A 7,040-nucleotide genomic window follows, 5' to 3' on the forward strand; every position below is an offset into this window, starting at 1 on the left:
CCAAGAGTGCGGGAGCGCGCACCCCATTTCAGGATCTAAGTAACAACCGACTATTGGGTAATTATCGTCAGCCTTTTCCTAAAAATGTCATACTGTATTTGTTGGTGCTTATATCCTAACTTGCGGTATGTACTTCTATCCTAACTTGCGGTATCTACTTATGCAGACCCCAAAGAATTGAAGAAGCAGAGGAACAGAGAGTACTATGCACGCAATAAAGATGATATCCTTAAAAGACGGCGTGAGGCCCGTGAGAAGAAACAGGCTTCAACAACACTGCTTAATGTCGATCAAAATGTACCTCATACACCCCAGCCGTTGGCCCGAGGTAAAATTTCCCTTACACTGCATTCTTATGTATTGGTCCAAAAACTTATAAGATGCATGCACCAAACTAACAACAATATGTCATAGATATGGACCCTAACGAACTGCAGAGCCAACTGGTTGGGATACAGTATTCACAGAACATAGATGGTGTCTTCGAGAGACAACATCAAGCCTATAGTGATATTGAAATGACCGGTGTGGATGGCGATGTCAATGAACAAGAAAATGAAACAGTTACACCGGTGCCCATGTACATCGGTAATGCTGATCAACAAAGTATATACAACCCTATGTGTTCATACTAATTAACTTTATTACACATATATGCAGACCCTAAGGAGTTGAGGAGGCAAAGGAACAGGGAGCGGTATGCACAAAATAGGTATTCAGAAAATGGTTGTACAGAGAGTTTCCAGAACATTATAGATGGATACCTGGAAATAAGAAGTGGCAGAATAGAAGAAATAAGTGATCACAGATTGGAAGACTTGTGCATGCACACCCTGCTGAAGGAGAGAGGTACTACTTGCGTGTGCTCCTAAGTCATGTCTGAGGTGCCACTTCATTCGATGATTTAAAAACAGTAAATGGCAAGCCATGCAGTTCCTTCAGGGAGGCATGTGAGCACTTAGGCCTTATTGAGCACGGCAGGACTCTTGATGATTGCATGACGGAGGCAGCCACATTTCAGATGTCTTCTGCCCTAAGACGGTTATTTGCAACTATACTGGTGTTTTGCGAGGCAACAGAAATCCGGCAGCTGTGGGACAAACACCTGGCATCAATGTCTAAGGATTACCGGCGTAATCAATCCAATGAGGCAACACTTGAGTAGATGGTCCTCAGAGATATCAGGGATATGTTGCAATCCATGGGAAAAGATATTACAAGCTATGGACTTCCGGATTTGGTTGAGAACGATGGTTCTTCTGATGGTGAGTACAAAGAGGTAACAGAGGAGAGGCAAGTCAGCGTGGACAAAGAACACCTAGATTTATTTAGTAGTTTGAACAATGAACAGCTGGCTGGTTTCAATGAAATCATGGATCATGTGATGGAACACAAAAGCCAGATATTCTTTGTTGATGGTCCAGGAGGCACCGGCAAGACATACTTGTACAAGGCATTGCTTGCAAAGGTGCGTTCGATGGGCCAGATAGCGATTGCAACTGCTACATCAGGTATAGCGGCGTCAATAATGCCCGGAGGACGGACTGCGCACTCCAGGTTCAAAATTCCAATCAAGCTCACTGACAACATCATGTGTAGTTTCACAAAGCAGAGTGGTACAGCGGAGTTGCTTAAACAAGCCTCCTTGATAATTTGGGACGAGGTCGCTATGACAAAACGTCAAGCAGTTGAGACGCTTGATAGATCCCTGCAGGACATAATGGACTGTTCTTTGCCATTTGGGGGAAAGGTTGTCGTCTTTGGTGGGGATTTCAGGCAGGTCCTCCCCGTTGTGACACGTGGGACAAGAGCACAGATCACGGATGCTACACTTCTAAGATCCTATCTGTGGGAGAAGACCCGGAAGATACGCCTCACGTGCAATATGCGAGCACAGGCTGATCCTTGGTTCTCTGAATACCTCCTACGGATCGGCAATGGAACAGAAGAGACAATTGGCGACGACTATGTGCGTCTCCCTGACGACATTGTGATCGGCTATACCGAGGATGAGAAAGCTATTAACACACTCATCGACAATGTCTTCCCATCGTTGCATGCCAATGCTAGATCGAGAGAGTATATGAGCACACGTGCTATTCTTTCCACCAAGAACGATCATGTTGATGACCTGAATGACAAGATGATCTCCAGGTTTCCAGGCTCAGAAAAGTTATACCATAGCTTCGACTCCATCGAGGATGACTTGCAGAATAATTACACGATTGATTTTCTAAACTCGATCACACCAAATGGCTTGCCCCGCATGTGTTGAGATTAAAGGTTAACTGCCCGGTCATTCTGCTCCGGAACCTCGTTACTCATAATGGCCTATGCAATGGGACACGACTTATGATTAGAGCCTTCCAGGATAATGCAATCGACGCAGAGATTGTTGGTGGTCAGCATGCTGGAAAGAGGGTCTTCATACCTAGGATCCCTATGTCGCCCTCGGAGGACATCTCACTTCCTTTCAAACTTAAGAGGAAACAGTTCCCCATTCGCCTGAGTTTTGTGATGACAACTAACAAGGCGCAGGGTCAGACTATCCCAAACGTCGGTATTTACCTTCCCGAGCCAGTATTCTCACATGGTCAGCTATATGTTGCATTGTCAAGGGGAGTGTCCAGAGAGACGACGCGGATTTTGGCCAAGCCAAACAACGAGGTTGATAAATCTGGGAAAAGCACCAAGAACATTGTCTATAGAGATGTTTTGGGGAGATGAGGCAGGTGCGCTATTCCGGCATTTATTTGCACCTTGTTATTGTATCTATAACTACTTGTGGATCTAACATTATTTGTTTTTATTTGCAGGTTTAGCGAAGGAGAATAAGCAGCAGAAGAGGAGGTAAGGTGGATGAACACAAGGGTATCTTCTTCGATCGAGCAAAAGGTGAGAGCTCTGCTTCTCCATCTGATCCCCCCTAATATGTATGTAATGACCAGATGGGGTACGCACGTGATATGTAATAATCAGATGGAGTAGGCATACATAATGATAGTGCCTACACCTTTTTTCAGATGATAAGAGCAAAATGTATGCTACTGTGTTCTTTTTGAGCTTCCATGCATAATATTTTTCTATGAGTATAATGTGCTAATGTGCTGATGTATTGCAATATTTCAGGTTTTCAAGTTTGTCAGGTGAGAAACACTGCATAGAAAAAAGGTTGAACAGACATTCATGGCAGGAAGAGGTAGAGGACAAATTGAGTGTCGAGGTACTCCGTGAGAAAGAGGATAAAGAAAGGAGTCAGCACATGAAGAGAGGCACCCAAAGTTAAAATGATACAGTCCTAATAACATCAACAATCTATCATAGTTATTAGCTTTTGCTATTCACTTGCTGTTTAGCCTATAGTTCAGCATCAGCTGAGATTGTGCTCCACTTTTGGGCCATCAGATTTCCATGTTCTGATAATTAACCGAATGGGTTATGTTTTAATGTAACTGATTTAGGTATGCAACTGTTTATGCATATAATTCTGAAGAACACACATCATTGCTGTTAATAATATATTGTACACGACTTGCTTCTTGATAATGTCAAGCATTATTACTACTATATTGAACATACGTCCAGGACAAAAGTTTGTTTTACTAGAAAAATTTAAGCTGGTTGAAATAACTAGCATGTATCTTCTCATTGCAAAATTTTATTTTACACGTGATCAGCAATAATATAATATAAAACTTAAGTACGAAACTCACCACAGTGGAAATCTGCTATGTCATCGTTTTATCAGGCTCACATCTCTTGGAACAACTTAAAGCAATTCCCTGGCCCCTCCTGTCCAGCACAGCCACTGAACTAAACCTTCTGTATCTGTATATAAAAAGGTAAGAAAAAACACACACAAAATCAAAGATACGTTCTGATGAGCTGAAACCAATATTTTTGTATTAAAATGTATCTACACTACTATTAAAAGAGCAAACATGAATTCTCCTACAACCACACCACAAAATGTACACAGGATAACCTGCACCCCACGATCAATTACATCTAATGAAATCTAACAGCACAGATTCATTCAGCGGTCTGCCATCCGATTGGATGTCTTAGATTCAATGTTCTGCCACCCACGTCTGCCCCGCACACGTTCTGCCCTTCAGATCGATCGGCATCATGATTTTTTCTCGCTCAACGCCGCCGCACCTCCATACGTCACCCAGCCCTAGCTCCGGTGGCTGCGTCGCCCATGACGCCGACGATTTCTATTGGGATGTCGCGGACGAGCGAGGCGGAGTTCCAGGCCATCGAGGCCGCCTACGCCGTCGAGTAGGCCAAGCCGCCTGCCCACGACACCGGCGCCGGCGACGCCCAACACATGGTCCCAACAGTCGGCGGTGCTACCTCGCCGTCATGGATCCTAGCCAAGGTAGAGCTCCCCTCTTCTTGTTTCCCATATCCCCTTTCTTTCAAAATTCTGAACCCAAAGATACAGATCCACCGACGTTGCGCTTGGTCATGGAAATTGCATCCTTGCACCAGTATTAACAAGACGTCTATAATCCATCTACCTGCATGCTTAGGCTAGCCCTTGTGTACGCCGTGTTGCGGTATGCTTCCAATCGGTCAAGAATAAATCCATCTTGTACGACGCATACCTGTTGGAAAGCATAAAGCACTCTGGTGAATCACTTTGGGAGTTAATGGTTGTGCCAAAAATTGGTACCAGATCACAGGTTGTTCTTCCATGATTTTCAAAAAGCAAGCACAAGATCATGGTGTTACTGAAGTGAGAAGATAATTGATCTATAATCCAGTTGTGTGTCAAGCCTGCATCAATAGTGTTGTAGTATTGACAAAAACCATGTCAATGTTGCTACATTTTCATCACCAACAATGAGAACCCAGTTTTGGTAAATTAATTTGTGTAATAATATGTTCATTACTGATCCTGAACGAGGAGTAAACAGATTAGTTTCTAAAGCTTCTCCGTTGGGATGTGTAGGCCAGAAGGACAGCTAGAGTCGCCGCCGTCGCTTATGGAGCTCCACACCATTGCCCAGTTGTACAATAGCATGTGCAATCTTCTCCGTTCAAGACTAAGTGCAACTGGTGAACTCTTTGCCAAACAAGAAGATATGACTATCAGGCATATATGCCCCATAAGTTAGCTATATAGTAATTCACTTGTAGTAGTGTGGATTATGGTCACATTTTGTCTAGGACTGCAGATACCTATGTCAATAAAAATGGATATTCTGCATATTCTTCTGAATTTTTAGTAAGGGCTCCATGTATAAGGTATGCACTATGCAGTAGTTCTGACCTGAAGCACTGATCAATTCTTCACATGCAGGAACGTGGAGAGATGGATCTGGTGGATTGTAGCCACAAGGTGAGTGGCTTGATCCTTAATTAATCCAGTTAAATTTCATGGATTATTGATTAGTTTTTTAGCAAGCAAATTTCTGTACATCTGATTGGAGGGGTACTACTGTAGTATGTGGAAGAAAGAGTATGTCTGCACCTGATGGTGATCTGCCAAAGTTTTGTACTTTCTACGGTAAATTTGTTACATGATAATGATAATGATATACTGCATCCGTAAAGAAATATAAGAGCATTTAGAACACTAACGCTCTTATATTTCTTTACAGAGGGAGTACATCCTATACTGAACAGGAGCAAGACAGAAAAGAATAAAAGATTCTCTCCAAATTAATTACGGATTGTTTCCTGTGATTTTCAATTCCAAGTAATAAAGGATATAAGGTTACAATTCATCACCTGAAAAAACAGATCTTTCTAGTCATAGCTATGTCTTCTCCAAGTGACCATACCCTTAAGCATTTGATGAAAGTGGATATATCATCAAGAGCCCTGCAAGCAAATTTATCTACAACAGGAAACACACAATGATGACATATCAGATATTCACCTTCACTATCTGAACTGTTTAATGTTTACTTCCGCTTCTAATGTTAGCTTATCTAGCAAATTTCTGTTATTCTGAACATCTAATTGACTTTCAAATAGTACAGGAGCGAGATATCCAGCTATAATTACAGTAGGGATCGATGCTAATTAAACCTCTTGACACACTCATTTGAAAGTCAAGTATATTTATGCAGCGACGCCTTATTACTCCTAAGAAGATATCATTACTTCTGCCCATAGGAAGAGATATTACACCATCAGTTGAATTTAGCTAAATCTGCAGTTTTCATTACAATGCCTGAACCTTATTTATCTTGCTTCACAAAAAAGAGAGGATGAAGTACCCATCTTCCAGTCATCTGGCAAGCAACAGTCCAGTTCATATTGCATACCTTCTTAGCAAGCATTATCGAGTGCCATTGTATCCTGAATAACACAATTTTTTTGAGGAACCGACAGGAGCGCTGCCTTTTCATTAAGAAGGGGGAAATATGTAGAGGTATCTTGAATAGCACATCACACAGAGGCACACCTAATTGAAATTACATTTGTACATTAGTATATGGTAAACGCACAGAATGAATTAAAATTTAATTGCAAAGATAGGATAATCCAGACACGAAGTAATGTCTAAGGACTACGATCAAATCAGAATTAATCCTGATGGTTAATACAGCGATGAGAATTCATTTCATAACATTAATATATTATTGACTTGTGCAAATTGCAAAATAATCAATCAGTACACTAGCTAAGGAAAGCTGGAGCTGAGCCGTGAGAATCAATTAGAGAGATAAAATGTGAGAACATGCAATGGTCATATCTTACTGGCTCCTACACATCTTCGCGGAGGCTGGTGAACTGGCTCGGAGGTGGCCGTATCTCACTGGCTCCTGCACATCTCCACGGCTCAGCTGAAGCGATCTATTATTAGCTCATTCCACAAGCAACAGAGAGAAGGAAGCAACAATTGATTTGCTCATACCAGTGGAGGCATCGAACTGTGCCCAGATATTGTTGCGCACCCACGCCCGCTCCTTGTTGGCTTGTTGCGGGCCTCGGCGCCCGCCTCGCGCTGGGTCGCCCGTGAGTGCGCTGAGCTCGAGCGCCTCCTTGGGCACTTCGGCGAACGGATTCAAAGAAGGACG

This window comes from Triticum aestivum, chromosome 5B, assembly GCF_018294505.1.
Source record: "Triticum aestivum cultivar Chinese Spring chromosome 5B, IWGSC CS RefSeq v2.1, whole genome shotgun sequence".
Lineage (NCBI taxonomy): Eukaryota > Viridiplantae > Streptophyta > Magnoliopsida > Poales > Poaceae > Triticum > Triticum aestivum.